Source organism: Macrobrachium nipponense, chromosome 47 (genome assembly GCF_015104395.2).
Source record: "Macrobrachium nipponense isolate FS-2020 chromosome 47, ASM1510439v2, whole genome shotgun sequence".
NCBI classification, from domain to species: Eukaryota; Metazoa; Arthropoda; class Malacostraca; order Decapoda; family Palaemonidae; genus Macrobrachium; species Macrobrachium nipponense.
In genome coordinates this window covers 16,443,533-16,460,359 of record NC_087222.1, presented here as the reverse complement: position 1 = coordinate 16,460,359, position 16,827 = coordinate 16,443,533, and the positions used below count along the sequence as shown (strand labels likewise).

Below are 16,827 nucleotides of genomic sequence, written 5' to 3'. Positions count from 1 at the left end.
ATTCCCCTTCGGTACATATATGAAAATATATCAATTACAAGGTAGAGCGAATTAGATATTAAAGGACATTTGTAGCTCGAATGATCTATATGAATCACAATGATATGATAATTATTCATTACAAGGCTATGTGGGTCAAAATGTTCTAATTGTCTAACTTGGTAGAGGGGTTTCATATTGATTCTAATTACGAAAACAACGAGGACGAAGGTGAACTTGTAAGGCCAGAATCGATATAAAACTTATAGCTTCTCTGTTGGCCGACTGGATAACGTCAATGGCCGTTCCTGATTTCGTTCCCGTGCACTGGACGGTGGTTCGATCCCATGAGGGGACGAAATTATTATCAACTAAAAAATTCCCCTTCGGTACATATATGAAAATATATCAATTACAAGGTAGAGCGAAATAGATATTAGAGGACATTTGTAGCTCGAGTGATTTATATGAATCACGGTGATATGATAATTTTTCATTACAAGGCTACGTGGGTCAAAACGTTCTAATTGTCTAACATGGTAGAGGGGGTTTCATATCCATTCTAATTACAAAAACACTGAGGTCGACGGTGAATTTGTAAGGCCAGAATCGATATAAAACTTATAGCCTCTTTGTTGGCTGACTGGATAACGTCACTGGCCGTTCCTGATTTCGTTCCCATCCACTGGACTGTGGTTTAATCCCATGATGGGACGAAATTAATATCAACTAAAAAATTCCCCTTCGGTACATAAATGAAAATATATCAATTACAGGGTAGAGTGAATTTGATATTAAAGGACATTTGTAGCTCGAATGATCTATATGAATCACAGTGATGTGATATATTATTCATTACAAGGCTACGTGGGTCAAAGTGTTCTAATTGTCTAACATGGTAGAGGGGGTTTCATATCGATTCTAATTACGAAAACACCGAGGTCGACGGTGAATTTGTAAGGCCAGAATCGATATAAAACTTATAGCCTCTCTGTTGGCCAACTGGATAACATCACTGGCTGTTCCTGATTTCGTTCCCATCCACTAGACGGTGGTTCGATACCATGAGGGGACGAAATTATTATCAACTAAAAAATTCCCATTCGGTATATATATAAAAATATATATGAATTCCGAGGTAGAGCGAATGAGATAATAAAGGACATCTGTAGCTTGAATGATCTATATGAATCCCGGTGATGTGATAATTATTCATTACAAGGCTACATGGGTCAAAACGTTCTAATTGTCTACATGGTAGAGGGGGTTTCATATCGATTCTAATTACGAAAACACCGAGGTCGACGGTGAAATTGTAAGGCCAGAATCGATATAAAACTTATAGCCTCTCTGTTGGCCAACTGGATAACGTCACTGGCTGTTCCTGATTTCGTTCCCGTCCACTGGACGGTGGTTCAATCACATGAGGAGAGGAAATTATTATCAACTAAAAAATTCCCCTTCGGTACATATATGAAAATATATCAATTACAAGGTAGAGCGAATTAGTTATTAAAGGACATTTGTAGCTCGAATGATCTATATGAATCATGGTGATGTGATAATTATTCATTACAAGGCTACGTGAGTCAAAACGTTTTAATTGTCTAACATGGTAGAGGGGGTTTCATATCGATTCTAATTACGAAAACACCGAGGTCGACGGTGAATTTGTGAGGCCAGAATCAATATAAAACTTATAGCCTCTCTGTTGGCTGACTGGATAACGTCACTGGCCATTCCTGATTCAGTTCCTGTCCACTAGACGGTGGTTCGATCCCATGAGGGGACGAAATTATTATCAACTAAAAAATTCCACTTTGGTACATATATGAAAATATATCAATTCCAAGGTAGAGCGAATTAGATATTAAAGGACATTTGTAGCTCGAATGATCTATATGAATCACGGTGATGTGATAATTATTCATTACAAGGCTATGTGGGTCAAAACGTTCTAATTGTCTAACATGGTAAAGGGGGTTTCATATCGATTCTAATTACGAAAACACCGAGGTCGACGGTGAATTTGTAAGGCCAGAATCGATATAAAACTTATAGCCTCTCTGTTGGCTGACTGGATAACGTCACTGGCCATTCCTGATTCAGTTCCTGTCCACTAGACGGTGGTTCGATCCCATGAGGGGACGAAATTATTATCAACTAAAAAATTCCACTTTGGTACATATATGAAAATATATCAATTCCGAGGTAGAGCATATTAGATATTAAAGGGACATTTGTAGCTCGAATGATCTATATGAATCACGGTGATGTGATAATTATTCATTACAAGGCTACGTGGGCCAAAACATTCTAATTGTCTAACATGGTAGAGGGGGTTTCATATCGATTCTAATTACGATAACACCGAGGTCTACAGTGAATTTGTAAGGCCAAAATCGATATAAAACTTATAGCCTCTCTGTTGGCCGAATGGATAACGTCACTGGCCGTTTCTGATTTCGTTCCTGTCTTCAAGACGTAGTTCGATCCCATGATGGGACAAAATTATTATCAACTAAAAAATTCCCCTTCGGTACATATATGAAAATATATCAATTACAAGGTAGAGCGAATTAGATATTAAAGGACATTTGTAGCTCGAGTGATCTATATGAATCACAGTGATGTGATAATTATTCATTTCAAGGCTACGTGGGTCAAAACATTCTAATTGTCTAACATGTTAGAGGTGGTTTTATATCAATTCTAATTATGAAAACACCAAGATAGACGGTGAATTTGTAAGGCCAGAATCGATATAAAGCTTATAGCCTCTCTGTTGGCCGACTGGATAACGTCACTGGCCGTTCCTGATTTCGCTCCCATCCACTGGACGGTGGTTTAATCCCATGAGGGGACGAAATTATTATCAACTAAAAAATTCCCCTTCGGTACATATATGAAAATATATCAATTACAGGGTAGAGTGAATTTGATATTAAAGGACATTTGTAGCTCGAATGATCTATATGGATCACAGTGATGTGATAATTATTCATTACAAGGCTACGTGGGTCAAAGTGTTCTAATTGTCTAACATGGTAGAGGGGGTTTCATATCGATTCTAATTACGAAAACACCGAGGTCGACGGTGAATTTGTAAGGCCAGAATCGATATAAAACTTATAGCCTCTCTGTTGGCCAACTGGATAACATCACTGGCTGTTCCTGATTTCGTTCCCATCCACTAGACGGTGGTTCGATCCCATGAGGGGACGAAATTATTATCAACTAAAAAATTCCCCTTCGGTACATATATGAAAATATATATGAATTCCGAGGTAGAGCGATTTAGACATTGAAGGACATCTGTAGCTTGAATGATCTATATGAATCCCGGTGATGTGATAATTATTCATTACAAGGCTACATGGGTCAAAATGTTCTTATTGTCTAACATGGTAGAGGGGGTTTCATATCGATACTAATTACGAAAACACCAAGGTCGACGGTGAATTTGTAAGGCCAGAATCGATATAAAACTTATAGCCTCTCTGTTGGCCGACTGGATAATGTCACTGGCTGTTCCTGATTTCTTTCCCGTCCACTGGACGGTGGTTCGATCACATGAGGAGAGGAAATTATTATCAACTAAAAAATTCCCCTTCAGTACATATATGAAAATATATCAATTCCGAGATAGAGCGAATTAGATATTAAAGGACATTTGTAGCTCGAATGATCTATATGAATCACGGTGATGTGATAATTATTCATTACAAGGCTATGTGGGTCAAAACGTTCTAATTGTCTAACATGGTAGAGGGGTTTCATATCGATTCTAATTACGAAAACACCGAGGTCGATGGTGAATTTGTAAGGCCAGAATCGATATAAAACTTATAGCCTCTCTGTTGGCCGACTGGATAACGTCACTGGCCATTCCTGATTTTGTTCCCGTCCACTGGACGGTGGTTTGATCCCATGATTAGACGAAATTATTATCAACTAAATAATTCCCCTTCGGTACATATATGAAAATATATCAATTCTGAGGTAAAGTGAATTAGATATTAAAGGACATTTGTAGCTTGAATGATCTATATGAATCACGGTGATGTGATAATTATTCATTACAAGGCTACGTGGGTCAAAACGTTTTAATTGTCTAACATGGTAGAGGGGGTTTCATATCAATTCCAATTACGAAAACACCGAGGTCGACGGTGAATTTGTAAGGCCAGAATCGATATAAAACTTATAGCCTCTCTGTTAGCCGACTGGATAACGTCACTGGCCATTCCTGATTTCGTTCCCGTCCACTGGACGGTGGTTCGATCCCATGAGGGGACGAAACAACATTTATCAACTAAAAAACCAAAATTTCCCCTTCCCTCGTTACATATATGAAAATATATCAATTCCGAGGTAGAGCGAATTAGATATTAAAGGACATTTGTAGCTTGAATGATCTATATGAATCACGGTGATGTGATAATTATTCATTACAAGGCTACGTGGGTCAAAACGTTCTAATTGTCTAACATAGTAGAGGGGCTTTCATATCGATTCTAATTACGAAAACACCAAGGTCGACGGTGAATTTGTAATGCCAGAATCGATATAAAACTTATAGGCTCTCTGTTTGCTGACTGGATAACGTCACTGGCCGTTCCTGATTTCGTTCCAGTCCACTGGACGGTAGTTCGATCCCATGAAGGGACGAAATTATTATAAACTAAAAAATTCCCCTTCGGTACATATGAGGCCACCACTCAAAAACCGTCTATATGCACAAAACAGAAATCGGAGAAAAACGCGAGTGAAGTTTTGCAATGTTTACGTTATCATATTTCCGTTATTATTTATGCTATGACATCATTCTTTTTTTCAAAATGAAGCTAAAAGCATGCTCTTTACAAATATGTGAGTAAATATTATCTGTCTATCCAAACTGTACCTCAAACAACACTATAACTGCAAAAAACAGAAGTTTGTCAACATTGGAATGCATATATAAGTGATAATTATGAATGGTATGATGTCATTCTTTTTCTTCAACATTATATTAGCCTAGATTTTAGAAACTTAAATGATTAAAAACTAGTATAATCTTATAATGATGGGAAGAAGAAATATAAAAATTAAAAAACTATTGTATAAGAATGGTCTGTAAAATTATTCAGCTATGAAACTCTCTTTATGACACGTCTTTGGTCATCATTCATAGTAGGCCTACGTGGTGCAATCACATAACTACATACCTAAAAAAAATGTGTTAAAGCATACTATAGCCCTAAAAGCATGGTAGGATGCAAGATTTACTAGCACCAGTTTTTTGTATTACACATAATTATGCATAAAAAAAGAGCATGACTAACTTTTTTCCCCATTTAACACATCTGATTATCCAATATTGGGTACGGTAATGATAGGCTAATAGATTTTAAAATCCAGTAAGGTATACTGTTTGGAAGGTATTTTCACTGGTTTTGTTTTTTTTACCATAAAAACCGAGGAGTAATTAACGTGCACACACCTTATTCTTTTCACACTGAGTACTACATTCTAATGCGTTGTTTTTTTTCAATTTCATTCGATTCCTTATGCTTTCTACCCATAGTTTGATGATCACAATAACTGTTATTTTTGTCAGAAACAATGCTTAATGAAAATTATAAGGTAAACCACGGAACACGAGAACTTGACAGCCAAACTAAGTGCCCTTTAAATATGACGTCATACAAATCAAAGAACCTCATTTGTGGACGCATGCAAATAACGTTTTGTTCGACAGAACATTATCCGGGCTCCTTTTCCATCGAATAACCGCTTATCTGCAAATTTTGCAGATATACCGTTGTTTCGATTCATTTTCATCCAACGGCCTCCTTTCACACTCGAATAACAACTCACAAAATATTGCGCATTTATAATTCTAGTTACTCTCCGTCTTCTCTAGATTATGAACGTGAAAAACATAGTGTTTTTTTTACAAATTTCTCAACACTAGTAGTATATAGAAGAAGAGTTGCTGGATTCGAAAGTATGTATAACTCAAAATCCGAAAATTTGCAGATAGACGGTTGTTCGAGTGGCGGCCTCATATATGAAAATATATCAATTCCGAGAAATAGGGAATTAGATATTAAAGGACATTTGCAGCTCGAATGATCTATATGAATCACCGTGATGTGATAATTATTCATTACAAGGCTACGTGGGTCAAAACGTTCTAATTGTCTAAGATGGTAGAGGGGGTTTCATATCGATTCTAATTACGAAAACACCGAGGTCGATGGAATTTGAAGGCCAGAATTGATATAAAACTATAGCCTCTCTGTTGGCCGACTGGATAACGTCAGGCCGTTCCTGATTTCGTTCCCGTCCACTGGACGGTGGTTCGATCCCATGAGGGGACGAAACTATTATCAACTAAAAAATTCCCCTTCGTTACATATATGAAAATATATCAATTCCAAGGTAGAGCGAAATTAGGATATTAAAGGACATTTGTAGCTCGAATGATCTATATGAATCACGGTGATGTGATACTTATTCATTATCTATATATATATATATATATATATATATACTATATATATATATATATATATATATATAGATATATATATATATATATATATATATATAGAATAATTATCACATCGAACCGTGATCCATTTATATACAATTCAAGCTACAAATGTCCTTTAATATCTAAATTCACTTTACCTCCCAAATGATATATTTTCATATATGTACCGAAGGGGAATTTTTAGTTGATAATATTTCGTCCCCCCATGGGATCGAACCACCGTCCAAGTGGACGGGGACGAAATCAGACAGTCAGTGACGCTATCCAGTCAGCCACAGAGACGCTATAAGTTCATATCGATTCTGAACTTACAATCACCCTCGATCTCGGTGCTTTCGTAATTAGAATCGATATGAAACCCCGTCTCCATGTTACCAATGACCCCGTCTACCAGTTAGCCAATTCGAGCGTTTGACAGCACGTAGCCTTTTGTTATGAATAATTATCACATCGAACCGTGATACATTTATATATCAATTCAGCTACAAATGTCCTTTAATATCTAAATTCACTTTACCTCCCAAATGATATATTTTCTATATGTACCGAAGGGGAATTTTTTAGTTGATAATAATTTCGTCCCCCATGGGATCGAACCACCGTCCAAGTGGACGGGGACGAAATCAGGACAGTCAGTGACGCTATCCAGTCAGACCAAAACCAGAGACGCTATATAAGTTCATATCGATTCTAAAGAACTTACAAATCACCCTCGATCTCGGTGCTTTCGTAATAGAATCGATATGAACCCCTGTCTACCATGTTAGCCAATTCGAGCGTTTTGACAGCACGTAGCCGTTTTGTTTTGTTATGAATAATTTCACATCGAACCGTGATCCATTTTATATATCAATTCAAGCTACGATGTCCTTTCATAATCTAGAAATTCACTTGTTTACCCTCCCTAAATGATATGATTTTTCCAATATATGTACCGAAGGGGAATTTTTTTAGTTTGATAATAATTTCGTCCCCCCATGGGATCGAACCACCGTCCAAGTGGACGGGGACGAAACTCAGGACAGTCAGTGACGCTATCCAGTCAGCCAACAGAGAACGCTATAAGTTCATATCGATTCTGAACTTACAAATCACCCTCGATCTCGGTGCTTTCGTAATTAGAATCGATATGAAACCCCGTCACCAGTGTTAGCCAATTCGAGTTTTGTTTTGCAGCACGTAGCGTTTTGTTGTTATGAATAATTATCACATCGAACCGTGATCCATTTATATATCAATTCAAGCTACAAATGTCCTTTAATATCTAAATTCACTTTACCTCCCAAATGATATATTTTCATATATGTACGAAAGAGAATTTTTTTTTTAGTTGATAATAATTCGTCTCCCATGGGATCGACCGTACCAATGGAGCAAGTCAATTCTAAACAAGTAGTAAATAGAAGGGGAAAGGAAAACTAAATAAGCTCTATTTTATCAGGAATCATTGTTCAGTACTACTGTCCGACACGCGCATTATTTGTTTTTGACATTTTCATTCCAATAAATCAATCAAACATCATTTCCTATAATTCCTGCATTGTTACTCAATGCAAAACACATTTTTTAGACCTTTTCAGGCTCCTCCATAGGACTTTCCTACACCCCCTCCCTGCCCTTCCGAAAGAACATCAACAACAACAAAGTAGCTTGTTGGCTTACTCTCCAAGCAAGTGAAAACACTGAAACAACATCAGAACAAGAAAAAGTGTTTCACATAATCACTAGTTAGTGGGCCCGGTACCCGGGCGGTGGGAGGCCTGGGTGCCACCAAGCCCCAGACAATGTGGGCTAAATAGCAAGTTATCTAACGACCTGGCGGTTTTTTTTGCTAAGCTAATGCGCCAAAATTTTTATTTCCTTTTCTTGTTATTTTCTATGTTGTTGTACCTGCCCTACTTGTCAGAACGTAAGAATTCACAATTCAATGTTTACCGTAAACTACCAACCAAGCGGTAGTTTTCCCAGATGTAATTTTCACCATATCTTGCACATTCAGCAATGATTTGAAAATGGCTTGGTCTTGTTAGTTAGGTAGTCTTTGAGCAGGGAAAGACCCTCTCTCCTTCAACCCTCTTTAACCCCTAATGCTTATTAATAAATTGGTTGATCAGCTGTTAACACTTACATGGGATTCTGCACCGGTGAAATGTACTTACAGACAACAGACAGACAGACAGACCAAATTACTGTTTTTTGTAGTAAGATTCTGCACCAGACTGTTATTCTCTGAGTAGGACGCCTGCCTCCATCCATATGGAACCTTTAAATGCAGCTTTTTATAGAAACTAATAGTATATATAATCATTTGATAAATTTCGTTTTTCAACTTGGTGAATACGGTTAAATTGTCCGTTTTTACATGTACACATTGTTTAGTATTTTTTGGATTGTTACTTCTGTAATTAGTTTGTTTATGTTAATTGTTGTTAAGTAGTTCTTGAACAGACTGTTTAAGCTGGTAGTTATCAGTGTTGGAACCTCATTGTAACAGGTATGAGTTTCTGGAAATAAATGTTTCTTTATGATCAAGGTTTTTGATGACTGACAGAGTAGATCAGTAGAAGAAGTCTTGGAAATTCGTTTCGCTTATATTGGATGTACTTAGAGTAACACAGATGTAAGTTTTTTTCTTTACTGAAATTTGTATATACTCTATTTCATGTATGTGGTGCTTTGTAGTTATATTCAAACTATTGTTAATTCTTTGTTTATTATGGAATTTCTATCTAACAGTTTTAGTAAGTTTGTATATTTTGTTGTTTTCAGTTTCTTGAACCTCGTCGCCTTGTACTACTAGCATGGTACTCATCACTGGTCATGGAGTACTGACCAACTATAAGCCCTTACAGTAATGGTCAATTTTAGTTGTGTGCTAAGTGTTACATGAATTTAAAGCTTTAAGTTGGTTTAAAGTATTTTGTGACATCAACTTGAATTTTATTTCAAATTTTAATAAAGTGTGACGTGAGTAACTGTATCTGTGTCTTTTATAAATCTCACCCCTGTGGCTTTGAAGAAAACGGCATTAGTTCAAGAAAATCTAGTGATTGAAAATGCAGGAATTTAGCGAAGTTGCTGTGTCTGTAGTTAGTGAAGATTGTCTCGATGAAGTGATACAAGATCAAATAAATGCTTTGAAAAATGCCCAAACTGCTGCTCTGTCTGCCATGACCAGAAGCAGAAATGAGATCTTTAGACCAACAGACAATCGTGAGACCTTCATCTGGTAAAGTCTAAAATGATTATTTTGTGCAAATTACGTGATAAGTATGATGAATGTTATCAGCAGTATGTGAATCATTTAACAAATTTCAGTGAACGAAACACAGTAAGTAAGAGGCTTTCAGAAAATACAGTATCTATTGATTGTTTCATTACAGATTTGAATAATTGGGTCGTCAAGGAAAGTGAATTGCAATTGTTTGCAGACCTTGATAGAAAAAGTCTCTGTTCCTCATCCACTAGCAGGACCAAGTCCAGCAGAACCAGTGTAAGATCTGCTCGCCTCAAAGAGAAAGCTAGACTGGCAGGGTTGATAGCTCAGCAGGCTATGAGAGAAAAAACAAAAGGGATGGAAGAGCAAAAACTCAGACTTAAGCAAGAGAAGAGAAAAAAAGAAAGCAATTAGAAACAAAATTGTAATGTCTCAAGCAAGAGGAAGAGTTTATGCTGAAGCTAACAAAATCTTGGATATCATGCCAAAAGACACTCCTTCCCAGTTGAATCCAAATATAGAGCTGATCCAACAACAACCTTTGGATACAAAAGCAGACTCTCCTCAGTTGAATTGCCCCAAATGCTTCGGGTGATGCTGACAAACTGTACTACTTGGATCAGCAAACTGTCAAGAGTATGGTGATCCCTACAGGGTGTCAATGGCATATATTAAGAAACTTATTTCTTGGTCTGCATTGAAACATAAAAGATCCTCATGGCTTGTATACATTTCCTTTATTCCTTATTAAATGCAGACATGCAGTAACCAACTTGTCACATATGTAAGTACTTAATCATCTTCCTAACCTTCAAGCAGTTGTTAAAAAACTTCCTACATACCTTTGGAATAAGTGGTGTAGCCTGGCTGGACATTTGAGGGAAGAAAAGGGAGGAGTTGGTTTTGCAGATTTGGTTTAATTTGTTCATAAAAAGGCAAAGGCAGCAAACGACCCAACATTCAGCAAGTTTGCTCTTCAAAATAATTATTCAAAGCTGAAAATAATAATAATAATAATAATAATAATAATAATAATAATAATAATAATAATAATAATAATAATAATATCCTTCATTTCAGCTTAGAGCCATATACATGGAATATACAAAATACAGACAATAACATACACAATCTAGATACATAAGACAACATGATAAAAAAATGAATAATTGGCTCTTATCCAGAAAATAGCTGAGGTAGCATAAAAGATAGTAATCATAATAATGGTAATAACAGTAATGATATTAGTGAGAGAAAAAATGTATTGAGAGTTATAACAGTTAGTGCACAGATTATGTGACTTAAATTTCAACTAGAGACCTTAGGTGGTTACAGTATTCAGGTCCAGAGGGCTAAATACAAAAATTGAATGCAGAAAATCTTTAACTTGATAGTAGTCACCAGTAATAATGAAAAAGTAAAATATCAGCAATAAATATAATAGTAATGAAAGAATCTGTAAATGACATCTTGCCAATACAGAGATTAAGTCCTTTAGGGGACAAAGGCCTCATTTTCCCATCTTTCCCACAATTTAGATCTTATTCTTGCTTCACTCCTTAGGATGCTTTGTATGAGCGAGTTGCTGCTGTTTCTCAGTCGAGTTACCAGACTGGACATTGTTCGCCTTACAATAATTTTTAAATTGTCCAGGTGGTTTTCTATGAACATTTGTGTGGCGGAGTATTTGTGAGGCGTCTCAAAATGTCATTGGGCACAACAGTGATACATCTCATGGTCTCTCGGGTATAGTTCGTCTAGAGGGAACACCCATAGATACTGTAGCAGTACGAGCGGAAGAGCAGCAGTTTCACGTCTCGGTGACAGAAGGCAAACCTTCTTGCAATCATGTTGCCAGTCGCACATAGTTTACGATATCTCTGTTCAATGTCTGCCGTATCTTTTAGGTCGTCGGTGATAATGTGACCTAAATATGGAAATTCGTGTACAAATTCCAGCCGATGGTTTCCAAGGAAAATTTGTGGTTCTGTAATATGCTTAAGCGATCTCAGGAGCAGCGGCATGCACTGGGTCTTGGTTTCGTTGTAAAGTATATCAAATTCCCCTGCGTATTGGAGACCTTGCACTGATGGGGAAATCAGAACCATATCGTCAGCGTAACAAAGGTTGTTTATGGTTGTTTCATTGACAGTGCATCCAATTGGGAGTAAGTTCAGTTTGACATTCAAGGCAGCTGTGTACGTATTAAAAAAGTATGGAGAGAATGCCCCCTTGCCAAAGCACTTTTAGGGAGCCGAAGGTGTACGATAATACATTACCCCATTTGACACAGAATGCTGTGTGGAGAACCTGGCAATGTAAAATGCCAACTAGATAAGGGGTGTGACATCCTTTAGCTGCTTAAGGGAGAGCTTCAGGTAGTCTACTATGTCAAATGCTTTTCTCACATCCACAAAACAAAGGATGATAGGTAGTAGTTCAGCAATTCTTTCAATATGTAGATGCAGGTGTCGGTTGAGTGGTTTGCTTTAAACCCGAACTGGTTGTCAGTGGTGTGCAGAAAAGGGAGAAGCCTCAATAGAAGAACCGACTCAAGTATCTTCGATGCGATCATTGTGATTGTAATCGGCAGGTAGTTGCCAGGGTCAGCTGCATCCTTTAGCTTGTTTAGATTAATGGTATCAAGTGAACTATGGATAGGGAGTCTGGAAGAAACTGGTGAATTATGCACGCATTGAATATGGCAGCTAGCAAAATGTAAATTATTGGATGACAGAATTTGAAAGCCTCTGCGGGAACACCATCACAGCCAGACCATTTATTATTAGGTAGGCTGTTTATGGCATTGCTGATGTTACCTGGCATAATACGGAATGCAAAATGAAATTGAATGTTGTCAGTAAGGAAATTATCTACATCCCTTTGGGAATCTTGATCATTTATGCTATTCAGGATATTGTTGAAGTGATCTCCCCACATACTTGCGATAGCCTCATCTCTGACTGCTTCCCCTACTCTCTGTGATAGCGGTTTTTTAGTTTTTGGGATTTTAAGGTCTGATATCTTTCCAAAGACGAGGATAATCACCAGATTCTAAGTTTCTAGACATTGCATCAGCTCTTAGTTGTTTTTCATTTAATCTGCAGTGCTTAAGAGCAAGTTTGAACTGCGCTCTCGCCTGTCTCATTAGTAATGCAGGGTGTCCTTCCCTTCGGCTACCATTTTGCCTCTACAGTAAATACATTTCTCTTGAGTATGTATACAGATCCTTAACCAAGTCATTCCAACCAGGTATATTACGAGAATTACTTGATGAAATCTATAGGCAGCCCTGCCCGAAGCAAGCATAGCGGAGATTATGTTCGAATAGAATTCATTCAGATCCCTCCTATGGTGGTCATTTCTACAATTTGTGTTAGTACAAAGTAAGGTGTCTGCCAGTTGAACTATTGACCGCAACCTGGTTTCCGTGGTTGCCCTAAAATATCTGGTTTTCTGTTGGTTTTTAAAATCCCAGTTTACCGCTGGTGAGTGGTCAGTTAGGGGGTTCATGGTAGGGAGGGATGGGGTGCTGAATGACACCTGTAATGGGATGTGACCATTGCCCATTGCAAGATTGTGGAGAATATTGCAGGTCATAATAGAATCATGAATTTGTGGAGATGTGATGCAATGGTCCAGCCAGGAGGTTGTAATTGCGTCCGCTCTATTATGTACATATGAATAGGAGGGAGGAGCATGATTTTGACAGAAGCGAGTAAGTTCATTATAAAATTGTTTTTGGGGCGAGAATTAAGGTCCCTGATTATACAAATATGAGCAACAGGAGAGTCATGGATAATACTGTGTAACTCCCCTAGGATCATGCAGTAATGATCAAAATTATTGTTATTTTCCCAGGGCATATAAACATTAATTATTAGGATTTTAGAGTTCCCTACTGTCAGTTGAAGCCCCAGCAATCTGTTACTCCTGTAGTTCATCACCTTTATCATATTGTCTAACGATTTGTGCCACAGGAAAGAAAGGCCCCCCTTCCGGCGACCGGCTACGATTTGATCTGTAACTTGCATCGATGAAGTCGAGAAGGTTCTGAAGTCTTAATGTACTGAATCACAGATGACAAGGTCATGTTGCCAGAGGAGCGTTTCTTGCAATGCAATGATGCCTATGAAGTTTTTGCAGAACATGTTTAGGAGAAGAATGTTCCGCTTGAGGCCCAAAATATTCCAAGAGATTATGTTTAATGTCTCCATGACTACTCACGAAGATGGGAGATGAATGTGCTATCATTTGGGTGGATGTGGGGTTAGCCAGGGGAAGTGGGCAGTCACTCGCTGTGGGCGGTTGGCTGGCACTTTTGGTGGAAATGACCCTGGTTGGGATGTCAGTAAGATCCCCTTTGGGGGGGTTGGGAAGTTGGTTCTGGATCAGGTTATATCTTGAAACTGATATATTAGGACCGAAATTCTCGCCTTTAAGAACGTCGAGGTGTTGAAATAGGAAGCTAATCCTGTAAGCCACTTTATGTTTACTTTTGCATGGGAGTTCGTGAGAGATGAGAGGGTCAGAGCCAGTGAGAAACTTGAATCTCTCCACTATGGCGTCTAGCATCACCGATGAGCACAGATTGTGAATTACTATGTGACATCTCTTCTCAGGTGTCGGGTGAGGTGAAACACGAATGTTACGCTCCAGTCCAGCAGCCAAATGAGAGGTTCTTCTCTTTTTTCTGCTTGTATGTATCTGGCAGCTGCCAGACCCCTCATGGTCACTCTCATCTGCATCCACGATTGGGGGTTGGGGGAAGAGATAGGGTGGGGAGAATCACGAGGGTTGGTAATCATCACCGGAGATCTATCTTCCAACGGAATCAATGGGGAGGGAGAAGAAGTTGTGAGACCAACAGTCCCCTCAGAATGGTCTAAAGGTGATGGGGGCACTTCCGTGTTGCTGGGAGGCGAGGAAAAACTGGATGCCGCATTCAAAGGAGTCTGGTGGCTATCCGTGTGATTGTCCATCGATTCCTGCACTCCTTTGATTGCATCCCAGATCTGTGCAAGATTATTTGTTTCCACAGTTTTAAGACTTTCTAGGGATTCCTGTAGTCCTTTGATCATGTCCCAGATTCTTGAGGATTTATCATTTGTCTCCTTGATTTTTTCAGAGTTTTTCCAATTATTTCTGAGAGGGATTTTGCTGTTTGGAAGGCATTTTCTGTAGTGTGGTACACCACAGATAGGCTTAGGTCAGCAGGCCCCTTTGGAGGCAGAGTGTAAGGGTCATCAGCTTCAAGCTCAAATACTGTTAACAAAAGAACAAAAGTTCAAGCTTTGCTACCCAAGCAGAACTAAATCCAGAAAATAGAAAGACATCAATAGTGTCTGAGAAAGAGAAATGTCCAATGTGGAAGGAAAATCATGATCTTGACGAATGTTGGAATTTTGCTAAGAACCTCTGAAGAAAAAATAGATTTCCTTAAGGAGAGAAGGTTATGCATTGTACGCTTTCTTCTCAACCATACTTCTAAAGGATGTATGAAAAAGAAGCAATGTAAGACATTCTGTAAGAGGCATTTCACATCATTGCATATCGAAGGATTCAAGCTACATAAAGAGATTGATAGCTCATCTAGCAAAGTAGCAAGTGAAATTATTGTTGGCACATGTACTACCAATCATGTCTGTGAATTAAATATAATATTACAGGCTATTCTCCAAGTAAAAGTATATCAGAAAGGAAAGAAAGTAGTTTTGGACACTTTTGACTTTTTTGATAATGGCAGCACTGGTTGTTCCATCACAGAGAGTTCACAAGAGCAGATAGGTGCATCTGGAACAGAGACATGTTTAAACCTCCAAACTATGCATGGGGTAAGTATTGTGAATACTTTGGCAGTTAATAATCTGTGTGTTACAGATATGGAAGGAAACAACACTACTGATCTGCCAAAAACCTTCGCTCGTCAAGATATCCCAGTGAGTCATCAAGAGATACCAAAACCAGAATTGCTCAAAAAGGTAGCCGGTCTGAGGAATGTTGCTGATCTGATTCCTGATTATAGAAAAGATCTGGAGATTGGTTTATTAATTGGCAGTAATTGCTCTAAAGTACTGCAACCATTAGAGGTGCTTCCAGCCAAGAGTCAAGATTCCTTTGCAGTTCTTTACCACCATGGATGGACTGTTAGTGGCACTCTACATTCTAAATACTCCCCAGAGAAGAACAGTATTTCATGTCCCCATATCTGTCTTCAGAAAGTTAAAAGGGTAAAGGAGTGTATTCATCCTGCAGCTGTGACCCATATGTTTGAAAGAGACTTTAGTGAGAAAGATGTTGGTAGAGTTCCTGATGTGAAGAGTCTGTCACAAGAAGAACAACAGTTCCTCAAATAAGTAGCAGAAAACATTCAGTTTACTAATGGACACTACCAGCTTGCTTCCCCAACCATTTACTACCAATAAAGTGAACTTGGTAAACAATAGAGAACAGGCAGTGAAACAAGCACAATGGCAAAGAAGAAAAATGAAACTAAAACCAAAGTACCATGAAGATTATGTGGAATTTGTTGAGAAATTGATGTCTAAAGGATATACTTATAAGGTTCCAGAGGATCCGTCGTATGATGAAAAGCCTGCATGGTATCTACCTCATCATGGTGTCTACCATCAAAAAAAATTACAGTAGTCTTTGATTGTAGTGCTAAATACCAGGGTAGTTCCCTAAATGACAAGTTGATGCAAAGTCCTGATATGACTAATTCCCTGGTTGGAGTTCTCATCAGATTTTGTCTAGAAAGGGTGGCCTTGATGGGTGACATAGAATCTATGTTTTACCAAGTTTAGGTACCAAAAGTCCAACATAAATTCCTTAGATTCTTATGGTGGCCTGGTGGTGAACTTGAAAGCGAACTTAAAGAGTATCAAACGGGTGTTCACATCTTTGGAGCAGCATCATATACCCCAGCAACACCAATTACGCTTTGAGGGCAGCAGCTGACCATGCAAAGGAAAAGTATGGTCCAGATATAGAATGCACCATTAAGAGTAATTTTTATGTGGATGATTATTTAAAGTCTGAACCTTCAAAAGAGCAGGCATTAAGACTTGTGAAAGATGTTACAGCA

The 16,827-nt window shown here is 38.1% G+C and overlaps 1 protein-coding gene across 1 annotated transcript in view; it reads right to left on the bottom strand.

Moving 5' to 3' along the window:
- Positions 1-10,730, bottom strand: part of LOC135204733 (oocyte zinc finger protein XlCOF20-like) — a 32,037-nt gene extending 21,307 nt beyond the window's left edge. Inside the window, exon 1 of the mRNA XM_064234891.1 lies at positions 10,583-10,730. The gene's annotated coding sequence lies outside the window, so the exon portion shown is untranslated. The remainder of the gene's footprint in view (positions 1-10,582) is intronic.
- Between the last annotated feature and the right edge of the window lie 6,097 nt (positions 10,731-16,827).